Source organism: Centropristis striata, chromosome 8 (assembly GCF_030273125.1).
Source record: "Centropristis striata isolate RG_2023a ecotype Rhode Island chromosome 8, C.striata_1.0, whole genome shotgun sequence".
Classification (NCBI taxonomy): Eukaryota; Metazoa; Chordata; class Actinopteri; order Perciformes; family Serranidae; genus Centropristis; species Centropristis striata.
Window position 1 is genome coordinate 8,849,750 of NC_081524.1, and position 16,938 is coordinate 8,866,687.

Sequence of the window (16,938 nt, forward strand, 5' to 3'; positions counted from 1 at the left end):
ATAGGTAGTTTTGCAAGAGACACAATTCAAACAGAAGCTCAACAGGGCTGAAGGAGGCACTGTGGGGAGTGCAAGAGAATAATGATGATTTGGTAGAGGAAGGAGAGAGAAATGAGTGGACACAAGCTTGAGAGCCTAAATTTGTAGCTGCATTCTGAAAGAAGAAATACACGTGTGTAGAAAGACAAATACAAAAAGAATAAGCTGCATTTTAGCACACACGCGGCATTCCATCGTGCTGTAATCTGTGCATTTTATGCATGATTTAGAGCAATTAAAAGAGTACATGTAAACGGTATGATGTTGCATCCTAATGCAGGAAGTTTGAGGGTAAACGTGGTAAACTACAGATAATCTGAAAAACACTTAAAAAGAAAAGATCTGTGGTCTGCATAAGATGTATTCTTATCTTGTGAGCAAATATTACTCCACACATCAAAATGTGTTAATGACTGTCAGAATTTTTGACTTGATGCACCAGAGTTATGCTTTCTGTCTATATGTTTTTCTGCATGAAAGATCTTTGGACCAAAACACTGTTAAACTGAGAGCAAGTGGTAGAAAATGTACCGTTTCCCTACCATCATAATGCTAACAGGCAGCACCCAAGCCGTTTTGGGCACCACAAGCCGAATGAATGCAAAGTCAATGTGGAGCGCATGAAAACTAACTAAATGACCAATGATTGTAGTCAGCTCCCATTGGACTTCTTAAGTATTTTCTACAACCTTTTTGGGTGTGTTTTTTATTTATTATCTTCTCTATATTTTCTAAATTTTTGTGCACACATGTAGTAATAATAATGGTCCAAAATGAAATGTGACGGCCTATTTTTAATGGAAAAACTTAAACATATCTTGGTGAAGGACTCCCAAACCCCCCCTAAATGCATTGACCTAAGTCTTCCATAAACATAGAGAAAACGCTTGAGTGTGCAGGACTTTTTTTCATGTTTCGCTAAATAAAAAGAGTGCATTTCATACCACTGCCACCCTTGAAGCAACAGTGGATGTATACAAGCAAAACCCTGGGGTGGCACTAACTGTCACCAAGTGGATTATGGACTTTACACTGTGTGACCCTTGATTAAACGCAGCATCCTGCTGAATAGAGCCCCTGCCCTTCCCATCCATTAATGCTTTTATTTTAACCCCATAACAGCTATAAACGTCGCTGTGGCCATAAAGCAGATGAGGAATGATTGGAGTCATTGACTGTACTGTCAAATGCTCAGTGGATGGGGACATACTCCGCTGGGCCCTTTATGAGTGCTTCATCCCTCGGAGGAACCGTCCCCACCGACTATAATGAACCTGTTAAAGCCTCTATAAATATTGGCTCCCATGCTTAGTGATCGTTTGAATACCTCAGAAATGGAGCACTGTTTGCAAACAAGTGGCTGGGCGTTGGAGGTGGTGAAGCTAATACCTAATCAATGGAGGGACTCTCCCTTTCACTGGGCCCTCACAGAGGCTTGATTCATACAGAGGGTGCAGATATAATGTGGTTTAGAATAAGCACAAAAGCGCCATATTGATTAACACATTATCAGCGTCAATAGGAAAAGTTCTTTCAGGAAGAAGTGGAAGCTGCTGGGGTATTGGCACAGCCATGCAGATAAAAAAAAAAAAGCATATCAAGAATGCAGTGGGAACTAATCATCTTCCTGCCAGTCTTACGTCTGAGGAATTCTGACTCAAGATAGTCTCAGGCAGGGTCACTACCCCCATGTTGGGTGCCGATGTTACAGATTAGATGGGAGTTCAGGTTCTTCAGCCCCAGGAAATCCAAACATTCCCCCGTCGACAAAAGAAAGATTCTCTCCATGATTACGGAAGATTTTTAGATCTATAAGGTCTTCCGCAGGCCTACTTTGCTACATTTCAATTACTTAAAGGAGAATAACACTAAAATGAAACGCTGAATTATGTAATTTGAAAATGCAGAAGACTAAACTAAATGGTCAATGTTACCGTGAGAAACTCCAGTCAACTTGGAGGCACGGCAGAATGGATTCTTTACTTTGGGCTATCTGTGTATATGTGATATCTTTTTTTAAAATGCTGTGCAAAAGCAAACATTTAAAACATAAACTGATAAAAGGATGTTTGTCTACATTTAGTCATCTAAAAGATCAGAAATAATGACTCAACGGTTGTGCTGTAGATTAGGGAGTATTATTAAAGAAATGTTATCATTCATGAATTACATCCAAAAAGAAAAAAGAAAAACTCCCGTCACATAGTACAGACGGCATTCGACAAATCTTTTGAAAAATAAATGTTTCAGCAGAAACCGCAAAACACGGGTGGTAAAAAGTCAAACGGGCCAAATGAGTAGGACTCAAAACTACAATCCATTTAAAGTTTTACTGGGAGAACTAAAAATTCTCATGTATTCTAGCTCATGTGATTAGTCAGCCTGTTCACAAAAACAGTTCTGCACCTATGTAGTTGGAAGCCACAGCAGTAGTGTTGCACTGTCACCAGCTGACATTTTTCATCTGTGCCTGCATGGCTAACACAGACACAGATGACATTCCTCACTTCCCAGCACATTTAGACTACTATAATTTCACGCGGCACATTGGATTTTGATCTATAAATGAGAGAATCGGCTGGAGCCATCCCAGTTTTACAAGTGATGTTTTTGACCTTGTGTGACACCAACTTGAAATCAATGAAAAGGTCACGCTGACAATATCCAGGGGGGCTTTTTTGGACACCTTATAAGTCAGCAGAGAAACCACAAGCAAGGGAGAAGCAGTTTCACACTACTAACATTATTCACGGTAAGCATAAGTGCAGTACTTAATTAGTGCCGTCAAGGAAATATGAGAGTTTCGGCCTCGATAAAATGTAGAAAAAACCCAATCTACTTAAATTCCAAAACATCAGCTAATAATAATGATGTTGGAAAGTTTCCATAATAACATTATATGGTGTTTGATGGTACAAAATAAGAATCTTCTCCATATGTACAGTGTGGTGAAGGAGCCTATATATGTGACCTTGACCTCTTGAGCTGCATTGGCTCCTTTTGCAACTGAAATCATGAAGATAACACAAAGATGGCAAAGATGTATAAACTCAAACAAACATAGTATGAGTTCACAGAGTCAGCCTCCTATTCTGTATCAAAGCAACAGCTCCAGTATATAAATAAATATATATGTGTAAGCTGGACATCAAAGATTAGAGTCTCACTGCTCTGCTCTCTGTGTTTGGGAAGGAGTTTCTCATAATCACAAAAACTGCGCAGACCCCCCCGGGCCACAAGAATATGATGTTAAGATATTAAACTGAGTGAAATTCCTTTTTATCCCAGCATCCAAAAGTTGTATATGACCATATGTGATATGAAATATGTGATAGAAAGGTGTAACATTTGCATTCATATTATTGTGGGTTTAAGCAAATATAGATGTCAGCTTTAATGATAGTATATGCTGTTTATAATAAAAGGTCTGTGGGATTGCATTTGCTTTTAGGAGACTGCAGCTGATTGTGGTCGAATAATGTATAAAGTTGATATAGTATGAATCCACAACTCCAGAGAATAATTACACAAAAGTGATCAAATATCAAAATAGGACCCTGTGCACGCGCATATGGCGCACCTACACTGTTTTGACTTGGACAACTTTTTTTGAAGTGAATAACCTCATTCCCCAAGTTCGTGTCCACTTGGCCGACCGCTCTTCTACTTTTCATCTCACATTTGTCTGGTATCAACCTCTCTCCCGAACGTCTCGGTCCCAGAAGCCGCAGTTGGATATAAATCACAAATGCAACGCACAAACACGTTTTCGTATTAAAGCACAAACCTTTTAGGAATTGTTGGCGATCTATTTGGAGAGAGACGTATTGCGTACTGCGCGCTGTTCGACAACTCTCCGGCGCACAAACGTACACAGCCTCCATCAATCAATTTCTGCAGGAGGTGCGCATGTTTCCCTCTCACCAAAGTGCATTATATTTCTCATGAGAATCTTATTTCTGACGCGTTTCTCAATTATTAATGCCACTTGTCGGTAACAGAATAGGGAAGTAGGATGCTTACCTTCACCGATGCACCTTCATTGACTTGACCAGCAGCTCCCACTTGGGTTGTTGGGAATCCTGTCGACGTGCGCAGAGGACTGATGATAATCTGGGCAATTTAACAGATCGGACCGCGCATCCTTCCTCCTGCATTAAACTACATTGGTGAGGAGTTTCACTGGCATGATATATGAGTGGCAACGTGAGTGAGTACCGCCCGCAGGGGAAGAGAAAAAAAAATCAAGATGAGTGAGATTGGGAAGCAGCGCGCAGGACTGTAGCGAGAGAAAAGTTGTCCTCGGAGCAACAAAAAGTTAACAGGAAAAAAGGGACTCCACTGCCACCAGATAGTGTCCGAAATTGGTAGTTTACATAAGCAATCTAACCAAAAAAGGAAAGCTGGGAGAAGGGGAGAAAGGCGCGAAGGGGAGAGATCCGGGCGCAGGGAGGGATGAGAGGATGAGAGCGCAGAGAGAGAGAGGGAGAGAGAGAGAGAGAGAGGGGGGAGGAAGAAGAAGAAGAAGACAAGGTGCTGAGCCTGAACCTCCACCTCACATCAGCCCGGCTGCATTTAAGTTTCTATCAGCTGCAGACTGTGTTGTGCACGTGTTCCCGTGGACGTGAGACAGAAAATTGACCTGCACAGTGAAGAGACCGCACAAGGAAAATATATGTAGACGGGTGGTGGCCAGAAAGCGGATCGATCGGGTTATAATTTTGTCCAAAGTCGAGGGAAAATAAAGTTCATGGAGGAATGAAATTTGAAAACAGATGGCGAATCCCGTCGCCCCTAAATAAGATTCGATCTCTGGGAATGGAGTGTAGATAATATTTGGTTGGACGTTTGATGAAAATGACGGATTTTTCATTTTGGACAGGTGGGGGTAGATAGAGTGAGGGGAGGAGGGGTGGGTGGAGGTGAAAGAGGGTGGATATGATGTGTCTGGGGACAGAAACTAAACTTGGGAGAGGAGGACGCAGTGTTTTTCCCCCCTTCAGATTTGATCCAAGGATCTCATCCCCTTTCTCCATTTGCCCCCAGTGCGCACACAAGAACCCCCCTCCCACACACACATACACACGCACGCCCGCGCGCACACCTCCCCTCACTTTCCTCCACCTCACCCCGCAAAGAGGGGCGGCGGGTGGAAGGAGGAAAAGGAGAGAAAACAAGAATACCAAATAAATGAGAAATTTTCGTACAGGCCCCGCTTCCGTGCGTTCCATGCTAGCAATAACAATTAAATATCGACCGCTTTCCCGGCCGGAGAGAACCTGAGATACCCAGAGACTGCCAAGTACCGAGACCCCCCTCCCCTCCATTTCTCCCCATCTTCCACATATGCACTCACTCACTCCCTCACTCTCCTCCTTTTCTCGTCATCCCCTCCCTATATACCTCTTTTCCTTCTAATCCAAGTCCATCAAGCCAATCTCTTCTAATTTGGTGTATCTCATTTCTCTTGATTCCATCCCACAACCCATTTCAGCTCCACTTTTATCATTGCTGATTTGGGGGCGGCCTCTTGGACACACTCCCATTTTCTCTCAATGCAAGAGGACTTCCTCACACCATGCATGTTAGTTTATCAAAATCAATTATGGGATTGAGATTCACATTGCTTTCCGTTGGATGTGAGAGCTCAGGCTCATTGGAGCTACTGGCACACTTTGCTTCAGCTTCACTCTGACAATTGACGTGTCATTTACAGCACATCTGTGTGTCTGGTTTTCCACACAACATGCAAACAAATACACTTATTGAACCAACATTGTTATTAAAAATATGCTGAGCACAAATACAGACACAATTGTGTTGTAAATTAGCAAAAATGTTGCACAGGGAACCAACAGAAGTGGCAGACATATGGGCGAGCTGCTGTAAGATCCACTGATTCTTTGGGAACCTCTGACTGGATTTTATTGTGTTTTCCTTTATGGCACAGTTTTCTTTTATCTGAATCCATGTTTGGCATTTTATTTGTGAAACCTACAAGGCTAGAATATGGTGAGCTATAACTTGGTGGTCTGTTAAATATACAGAGGACAAAAGGTAAAGTGCATATCGGCCTAAGTAAATGTTGCAGAGGTCGTTTAAAACCAACCAAATAAACTAGAAAATAACATGACAAATGGCATGTTTTTGGCTATGAGTTGTTATATAATGGCCAATAAACTAGAAATTAACATTACAAATGACATGTTTTTGGCTTTGAGTTGTTATATAATAGCCAAAAGATGAGCTCCTGTGGTATCCACTGGCTCTTTTTAACCCTCCTGCCTCTTACCGGACAGTATAGTTTCCTTTTATGGCATTAGTTTATAGAGGATGAATGAATTCCTGGTGTTTTTTATGTGAAACCTAAAGGATCGTTGTAAAATACGATGTCCTATAGACAGCAGATAGTCTAAAAGATAAAAGTGCACATGCATTAGCAGAATATATTGTTTTTGTGACCTCTGGTAGGGTTTTTCTTTGCCATACACAAATGCTACTTTTTGGCATTTATTTCCAAACCTGTGTGGCTCCTTGTGCAATATGATGACCTATAATCTAGTGCTCTATATCCAACAATAGAGTCTGGGGGTTTCAGACTTTAGACCAAAAGACAAACAGGTAGACTCCATTCCTTTGCAACAACCTCCTTTTGTTGATTGACGGGCCCCCTGGATTTGTGCAACTCGTGACAAGACTGCCAGAGGAGTGGCATTATGTTGGACTTATAAGTCCTGAGCACGCCAATGCCAACTTTCCAAACGAATTGCACAACTATCAAAAGTTTCTCCATCATTGTCGTTGTGTCTTCTCTCACTCCTCTTTATATTTTTTTCCGCCTCAGAACTTCTCTCTGCTCGCACCCAAGCCATTCAATTTCTATTTATTTCACCCCCCACCCCCGCCCCACACCCTCCACTCCTCGAGCCCCCCCTCCCCGCCCCCCAACACCTCCTCTCAGTCTCCCTCATCCTCCTTCTCATCTCTCCTTTTTCACACCTCTCCGCATCTCCTCGCTCGCTATTAAAACCCATTCTTCCCCTGTTGTCGCCCTAATTCTCCTCTCTCCATCCCGCCGTCTTTTCCCTTTTCCTTATACTTCCCTCCACCTCGTTATCTCCCCCGTTTGACTTTAATTAGTTAATGCATTAATTATCTACGCCCCAATACCTGCACCATTAACATAGCCTCTCCTCCCCGTGGCTCCTCTCTGCCTCACCCCGAGGCCTCTGGGCTGGAGATGCTGTATGGACACACGGCTAGACGCGCACACGCACAGACACACAAAACTGTTCTCTCCTTTTTTCCCTCCCTTTTTACCCCATGCCTCTTTTTCACTCTATTTCTCGCTCTTCCACTCTTTGCCCCCTACCTATTTCCCCCCAAGTCATCTCTCTCCCCCCGTCTATCTTTCTTCTGCCCCCCTATACTCTCCTCTTTTTCTCCCTGTGCCTTGCAGTCGCCTCTGCCGGCTGGTCTCTCTCCCCGGCGACGGAATTATGAAAAATGCGCCCATCGACAGAGCGCCTCAGCTTCGATTAGCCGAGATGGGACATGACAGGCCGCGATCAATACTTATACCGTCCTATAACGTGTCAACTAATGAATCAATCTCGGCTAAATTTTCCATTTTTCAAAAGCCGACGCGAGAGACTGGAATATCCTCTTTTGTAAAGATATTATTATCGATTTCGTCGGCAATTTGACATCGGGGGTAGTTAATTCCACTCTAGAATAAAATTGAAAACACTTGAGATTGAAGTGAGAGAGGGAGAGAGAGAGAGAGAGAGAGGGAGGGGGAGGGAGGGAGGGGAGAGCAGAGGAGAGGAGGGAGGCAAGGGCAGGCAGGAGGGGAGGGGGAGACGGCTGTTGACTTGATAAAAGAGAATGGGAAGATGGAAGGAAGGGGAAAGGGGATAGGAAGAAGAGATACTACTGGTGGTGCTGCAGAGACACAAGCAGTACATCTATCTATCTCAGAATAAACAAAAAGAGAAAGATAGTTAGAAAATACTAATGTTTACTATGATGAGGGGGGACAAAATAAGGTAAACATCTGCACAATACAACCTAATGTGGCCTTCCACATTAGTGAAGCTTATACTCCTCTATACTGCTGTGAATGAACTCTGTGGACCTTTTTGAGGCTGTTTCCTGTTATTTTATCCATTGATAAATGCTGCTTTTGCTGTGCATTTTAAAACACTGTTATGTTGTGGACTCCAGTGAGGTTTTGTGTCATTCAAATGGTGCGTTTAATGGCCTTCAGGACGATTGGCCTGTGTATATGATATATATACACAAGTTACTTTTCAGTGTTCAGTCATTACACCAGGAAGGAAGTTGGTAAACTGGCTTGCGATGACTTCAATAGCATTTTATATGGCATTAACAAGCCATAAGTTATGATAACATCACCGTCTGAGTGTTTCCGTGCATGCACGTGCACGCACGTGAAAGTGTGTGCGTCAGGAGAGAGGCAGAGAGTCAGCATGTGTGTCAGAGTGAAATATAGATGGAGGAGGCCGGTGTGTGTGAGGGTCAGCGAGGTGCAGTGTAACTGTCGACAATCACAGCCTTATTTACCTGTCAAAAACACTATCATCCCACACAGCCCCAGCCAAGCAATTTCTCCTGTCTCTTCCTCCCTCCTCTCCCTCGCTCTCTTTCTCTCCCTCTCTCTCTCTACCTCCAATTACAACCTAGAGGGCTATTTCTCTCCAGGACAAAAACACTCCCCACAAGCCCTCCCTCTCCTTTCCGATAGCCCCTTCTCTCTCCCCATCGTTTCTACCCTTCTCTCTCTTTTTTCCCACTCTCACCCGTTCTTTTCCTCTGCTGAGAGTTGGAGAGTGGAAATGAACAAGCTGTAAACACACACCACTTATCACAGTGTATGCTGTTGTGTATTTGTTGGCGAAGCCTGGCGAGGTGAAGGCTGTGGTATATGAGGCCAGAGGTGTGGGCTACTGTACCAGACGGAGAGACGTGAAATAAAGATGCACCACAGGTTGAAAGGCAGTTTGATCAATGCACTGCTGGTCGCTCACTACACTCTTCTACTCTAAAGCTGCAACTGCTGAAATGTGCACACTTAAAGAGTATGTGTACGTAGAATAATCTTGTACGGGCTGCTCCGAGGCCCTGATGCCCCTAAACGGATAAACCTGTCAATATCGTTTTGTTATCCAAAATAAAAACTATCAATAAATTGATCCTAACAAGATTTTTCTGTGCCGCCAAAGTCGGATATATTCTCTGTGCCACAGACCTCCATTTAGCAAGACACACCATCCTACTGGTGACATGATCCTTATGATAAATACAGGTGTTGTAGCTTACTTTAAGTCAATCCTATCCCACCCTGGTGCCATAAACGTGTATTATCCACAGCTGAAAATAGTCTCCAACGAAAGCATAGTTCAGTAATGTTTGAGTAAAGTTTGCTAATAGCTACAGCTCCCAGCTGTTAGTTTTAATTAAACTATATTTGTCTATCTGACCCAGTTGAAAAGTAGATGCTACATCTCAAGAGGCAATCCTTTCAATAAATTCAGAACAATATGTGTGTTCGTACTGAAGATTTACATCTCGGACATCAGGTCGATTGCACAGACAGGGCGGGAAAGTTGGAAAATATTAATTATTTTGGGTTTGTTGGCAATTAGAAAAAATAAGAACAAGCCTTGTCCTCTAAACATATAAAAAGAGAAACTTGGGGAATGATCAGAATGGTCTGTATTAGTTACTTCAACACAAATGTCTATGTTTTTATTATATTGGTTTGTGAGAGAAATTATCAAAATTGTTTGTTTATTATGATTAAGACGTTAAGGCTCAAAAACAAAATATCTTAAACTTGGATGTTTTTGAGTCAGTAAAAGAACATGATCGCTGTCCAATAAGTCCAGTGCTGAATACTTAGAGGATGGAGCTGACTTTGGTGGCGGCGCTGAAGTTGTTTTCCCTAAAATGAAGAAAAGATGTTTAAAGTTTTTGTTATAAGGGGCGTCCAAAGTCATAATCCTGAAGAAACAATGTAAAACATATGTTATCTTTTAAGAGTTGGGGCCTCTGTAATGTTGAAACCAGTCTCATTAGAAACAATCAAGACCTATTTATTATATACTTATTGCTTATAGTACGTAGATGTGTTTACAGAGAGCTACATTTGGATTTATGACATCGTGAATTTTTCAGTAATAATCTTCCTATAAAATAACATATCATACATATTATTGACAGCAGGCTGTATGACAGACAGTGACAGATTGGAACGACTGCTCCGCTGCCTGACTGGAAAGCCACTCAGAGGAATTTTGCTGATACACGACTGTGGCGGATACTTGGGTGGCCTTCTATTTCCTGAACTGAGTCTTGATGCCTGTGACTGAAACATACACATGTACACACACGGAGACACACACGGACTGATAGTAGTCCGCTGTCTGTCTTCGTGACTGGCTCTGTGAAAAGGCCATCTGACAAAGCCATTAACAGGGCGGTGTAATACCTGTGTCTGTAGTGAGCTGAGTGACACAAAAAGACATTTATGGGCACTGCCATGACAGGAGAAGCACTGTGACATCTGACTGACTGGATTGCAAGCTGGATGACAGATAAAGGCAAGCAGAGACGCCAACACCACTGAGACAGTGATGGAGACAAGAGACGGCACACGGATCACGCCGGAGAGAGTGATGGAAGATTCACATGTTCAACAAGACTGTCTGATAGCTACGCACAGGAGTATGTCAGCTTAATTTCACTCACCGCATTGACACTTCAGCACTAAAGTTTACCAAAATGATCAAAAACGGGCCAATATTTTACACAGCTAGGGTCAAGTTTGAGCATGTGAGTTGTACAGCTAATGGAACACCAAGTGTTGAAATTTCACACACACAAAAAAGAATTTTCATTATCAGTAAGTGTAGCACTCTGTAAATTATGGGGAATTGGGATGTCATTTTAGGATTCAAGCCAGAGAATGGACAAACCACTGTAAAGAATAAAGAAGAGAAGCAGCTGGAGAGAGTTATAGACAGTAAGACAGAAAGAAAGTCAGAGCAGAAATGTAAAGTGTGAGACAGAGACAAAGCATGAGACCAAGAGAGAAAGAGAAAGAGAAGAATGATGTTGAATTGAGTGTGTGTGTGTGTGTGTGTGTGTGTTATAGTGTGTGCAGCCAGGGCAGCAGGCAGAGGCAGCTAAGCAGAACCAGCCAGCCCTCACAAACCAATCAGGCCTTCATTAGGCTGGGCGGGAGGGATCGATGGCCAGCCCGCATCAATTAAACAGCACCCGCACCCCACTATATATACACACACACCTATTCTATACACTGCCATCACCACCACGTACACACACCGTTCACATACACTCACCTATTATCCTACAGCAACACTAAAGACATACACAAATATAGCATGCACATATAGAGAAAATAGTGGAAAATAAGTAAAAGACAAGACTTAACGCTGTATATTTCATACCCACATCACTCAATGTTATATCTTAAATAGCCACATAATAATAATAAACACCTGTGCTCTTCAGACACTAAACTCTACTCTATTAACATGTGCATTAGCTAAACATTTCTTTGTCAACAAATCCTAACGCTATGATTTCATACAAAAAAGGCAAACACAAAATTAAGGTTCCCGGTGTTATTGAGGGCCCTCACGAATCTGGTAATATTCTGCGTATGTCATATTTAAAAAAAGATATTATTCATTATCACAAAGAAGTCCTGCTTTTGAAAAACAGACAATAAGAAAAAAGTGTGTACTTTAAAAGGCATTCTCTAAACTGCAATCACACTGTAACCTGTCCATTCGCTCTTTCAACCCCGACATACACTCACAACATCGATAACACCCAATTACACACAAGCTCACACATGGTGGGTCCTGAAAACACACAATTACATGCGCTCCGGACACACTTTTTATTAACACTCAATTACACACACGCATAAATCACTGACGAGCCGGTGCACCCATGAGAGCGTAACTGGGGACGGCCGTCTGAGGGATGGATCGTTTTCTTGCCATTGCCTTCACGGAAGGGCCAAAATTTATTTAGAGATAGTCCTGGACACAGAACATGCAGCAGGTCTTTCAGAGAGGATTGACACAGTATGACATGAGTCTACATCTTTAATGTCATTTTTGACATAATTTGGTCTTGATTTTCAGAAGCATCTGCAGCACTGCCGACTACTACTGTAACCAGAAAGTGTGTGTCTCAAATACAAAGGCAGTATTTGTATTTATTTCTATGATGTCCCAACAGCAAAGTTCAGTGTGCTGGAAGTTTACCTTCCTGGATGATTCCCAAACTGCAGTGGTTAACACTGTTACCTCACAACAAGAAAGTGTTGAGTTTCGATCTCTGGACGACTTTGTTTGTTCTCCCCATGTTGCATGGGATTCCTCTAGAGTCCCCATTTTCCTCCAACAATTCAAAGGCATTATGGTCAGGAGAAAATAGACTCTAAAAATTGCCCGTACAGACTCACTACGCAGTCTAGACTGTATATCCAGCACAGCATGCAGTGATACACAGGGTATAATGACTGGTTGCAGTACATGATATTGAATGTGAAACACCTTCTGAGACATGTACCAATGAAGCGTGGCACCACCACCATAATGCGAAAAAAGCCCCATTGTATACATGTATATAATAGCTCATATATTAATTGCGCTTCATATGTTTGTATAGCTGCATGTCTTCATCTGTATAATCCAGGCCATTTCTCCTCCGCTTAGTGTTTAAATATATTAGAAACTATTGAGAACTAAAGTCATATTCCTCATATGTGCATAACATACTTGACCCATGAAGTTGATTCTGAACCCTTCTTTTAATTTCAAATTGTTTAAGAGGTCATTAAACTTGTGGATTAACTCAAGATAACAATGACATCTGTTTGTTTACATCAATGTTTTGCGTGTACTGCAGGAAGCAATGCCTACATTTTTAATTATGAGCAAGTGAAATGAAACAAAAAGCAGGATTTTTAGCTTGAAAGTCAAAACTTTCCATCATATATGTTTATGATATATACATGCAATGTATATGCTCCAAAATATTATTGAGTTGAATGCACTGAGACAAAGATAAGGTTATAAATACATGGAGTAACTTAAGATAACATTGAAATCTAAGTTTATAATGTTTTCTGATGTTGATGGTGGTTTCTTCACATGAAAGATGTGTGTACTGATGGAAATACTGCCCATATTGTTGAAAAACAGGCTAGTTGAAAAATAGGCAAAAGGCAGGATTTGTAGTTATTAAGTTAAACTTTTCACGCATACGCGTTTAGGCCTGCAATTTATATAGTCAACTGTCAACTTTTAGGCACTAACATAAAGTTAGAAGTCCTAAATGGGCATTAAACTATCTGAAGCAGAATTTGATGGTACACTGTATTTTTTTTTATTAAAATAAAAAGGTGACATAACTCAGTTTCAGTATTGAAGCCATATCCAGATCTAAGTTTAAGATATATTATCTTATCACCACAATATATTCCAACATCTAGAAGAAGCCCCTTATTCTGATTTCGTACTTATCCTCAACTGATACTTGGCCATTTTTGATGCATTATACCCATGCTGATTTATCTCACCCGTTTTATTTTAAAGTATACAGAAGCTAGGTAAGATGGTGTGTGGTGCCTCTTCCCTGACCGGCGGACTGACACAACTTTCCCCCCTAAATACCCGCTGTGCTGCGGCAAAAACAGCGTGGTAAAAATATTCAACTCCAAAATAAATGTGTCTGTATTGGGCGATTACCGGGCCACGCTTCCTGAGCCCCGCGCGTCACCTGCTCGCCGTGGCATTGACACGTCAGTCTCCCGCAGCTAACGCAATGTGACAGTGTTGAGATTATAATATCTGGCCCGTATTACCGGGCATTAACGCCATTACCGCGCCCCGCCCGCTCAGGTGGGCCACTCCGGGACTAACACAGAGTGAGAGAGATCAGGAAATTGAGAAAAGGCATTGTGGAAAAGGAGGGAGGAGGACGATGAGATGAATAAATCTGAGAAAATGGGAGAAACAGTTTAGCTCCAGTACAGTAGTGGAGAGGAGCTATAAACATTTGACAATCAAATGGGAAAGATGGGGCGATTCTGTCTGATTTTATGGCATTTCAAGAGGATGCGTTCAAGGAACTGTGGCTTATTGTGATACTGCATGTTGCAAGTAAACCATTTACTGAATAATGATGCTGAAATCTGCCAGAGTACAAGTGTTTGTGTGTGTGTGTGTGCTCCTTATGACAGAGGAGGGGCTGCTGTGTGATATAATAACAAAGAAAAGGGGTAAGAGGGGGCAGCCCAATTGGATAAAGCTATTCTAATAATGAACAGCTGAACAAGCACCATCACTTCACATGATTTAATGTTTACACCACGCCACGCCTGGTTTCATATCGCTTTTCCAGGGCCTTCATTTGTTTCACCCAAAGAAAACACTTCTATTCCACAGCCTTGTTGTTTTAATTAGGGAAATTAATAAATAAGAATAAATTAATGTGGCCTCCTCGCCTCCTCCTGTACCCCCCAGAATGGTGGCAGGCACCACCGCCTGCCTCCCTGCTCGCTCGCCTGCATGGGATGTATTTGCGTGCCATAATTAACGGTTAATAAGTAAGTGATTCATTATGATTAGCGTGCGGATTCGCTGTAATGGCCCCTCTCTGTGCTAGCAATCAACCTCACTCTGTTTATCCACACATAAGCCCCCTGATCCATCTCTGTCCGCGCTCCCCTATCTACATATCCGCCACTGTACTCCATTCCTCTGGTCCTGATGCTGGGCCATTTGTTGGGTTGCTGGTGGAGGTCTCTATCAATCTGAGTGTCATTAGGAGGAAGGGGCCTCATTTTCATCAAAAAAAAAAAAAAGGGGGGGGGGGGGGGGGTTGTCATGAGAGGGGTGGATCGCTCATTTTGGTGATGGGGGTATAGACGTAGAAGTGAAAGATTTGTTTGTGTGACAAGAAATTAATAGGTTTGTCAAGTGCAAGGATAAGTTGGTGCAAACAGGGCTTCATGTGTCAATGGATCACTTGTTATCACTCATCAGATGAAGTATGTTGATGGGTACTTAGCACAAACCCCAAGAGTGAAGTAGATTAATTCATTATTGTTATATCTTTTTGGGGTGGGGGAATGTGAAAGTACTGTGACTCTTGTAATGTGATAGAAACTCATTTAGTTAAAGTCTCTCGGGGGCAGTTTGTTTATTGTTTTGCATCAACATACACCCCCATGAGGGTGGTGTTAAATGCATCAGTGTTGGAGTAATCCGAAGAGCAGGGCTTGTGATGACAAGAGGCCTTACGACAGAAAGACTGAGCGAGAGTTTTTCAGAGAGCAAACAGTACAAGTAAAAATCATTCTGTAACAAACAGTTTTGGAATTAAGCAACTTTAAAGATGGACTTGAAAAAATTCTAAACTATGTTAATAAAACACTCGAAAGCCATATGTATGAGGGTTGGGTACTCTTCACATTTAAACCATTATTTACCAGTACAGTACCTACTTTTGAACTTTTTAGACCTAGACGTCCAATAGCCGTTTCAACCATGTCAAATAGACATTTACACGCAGACATCCCATAGAATTTGAGACATAGACGTCCGATAGCTGTTTATACATAGGCATCCAATAGCAGTCTTTACATAGACGTCAAACAGCAGTCTTTACATAGACGTACAATAGTGGTCTTCACATAGACGTCCAATAGCAGTCTTTACATAGACGTACAATAGCATTCTCTACATGGACGTCCAATGGCGGTCTTCACATAGACGTCCAATAGCAGTCTGTACATAGATGTCCAATAGCAGTCTTTACATAGACGTTCAAAAGCAGCCTTTACATAGACGTCCATTAGCAGTCTTTACATAGACGTCCATTAGCAGTCTTCACATAGACATCCAATAGCAGTCTTTAAATAGATGTCCAATAGCAGTCTTTACATAGACGTCCAATAGCATTCTTTACATGGACGTCCAATGGCAGTCTTCACATAGACGTCCAATAGCAGTCTTTACATGGATGTCCATTAGCAGTCTTTAAATAGATGTCCAATAGCAGTCTTTACATAGACGTCCAATAGCAGTCTTTAAATAGATGTCCAATAGCAGTTTTTACATAGACGTCCAATAGCAGTCTTTACATAGACGTCCATTAGCAGTCTTTACATGGACGTCCAATAGCAGTCTTTACACAGACGTCCAATAGCAGTCTTTACATAGACGTCCAATAGCATTCTTTACATGGACGTCCATTAGCAGTCTTTGCATAGACGTCCAATAGCAGTCTTTACATAGACATCCAATAGCAGTCTAGATGTAAAGAGGAAAAAAATCAAGTGAGAAGTTGAACTTTTCTCTCATAGATTACTATACTTGGACTTCTATTTGTGGAGTCGCCCCCAGCTGGTCATTAGAAAGAATGCAAGTTTAAGGCACTTCTGCATTGGCTTCATTCTTCAGACCCAGAGGCTACGTCCACTTCGTTATACTGTCTATGGTCATGCTTAGAGGGTATTGCTCAATAAGTGGAACAGATAAGCGCAAACAATTTTACATTACATATGAAGTCTTTACTAAGACAGACTTAAAGAAATGTGAAATTACTTAAGGCAAGTCAGTATTATTTATACAGCCCAAAATACCAAATTCACCTAAAAAGGATCTGCAATCTATCAAACAAACACCCTTAGACTCTAAAATAGGCAGACTATCCTTGCAACAAAAACGACAGCATCACATTTCTCAATTTGACAACAACAATGACATTTGTTTATGTTCAAATAGCAAAAACTGCTAGCTGCTGTAGAAATTATGACTGTTTGATTGT

General features: G+C 41.8%; 1 protein-coding gene across 10 annotated transcripts in view; it reads right to left on the reverse strand.

Moving 5' to 3' along the window:
- Nucleotides 1–16,938, reverse strand: part of erfl1 (Ets2 repressor factor like 1) — a 99,436-nt gene that overhangs the window by 52,448 nt on the left and 30,050 nt on the right. For 2 of the 10 annotated variants that reach the window (XR_009394811.1, XR_009394808.1), the window contains exon 7: nt 15,690–16,421. The exons of 7 other annotated variants lie outside the window; for them this stretch is intronic. The gene's annotated coding sequence lies outside the window, so the exon portion shown is untranslated. Of the gene's footprint in view, nt 1–9,903; nt 10,007–15,689; nt 16,422–16,938 lie in introns of those variants that run through there. One more of the 10 variants, XR_009394809.1, reaches the window with a different exon arrangement.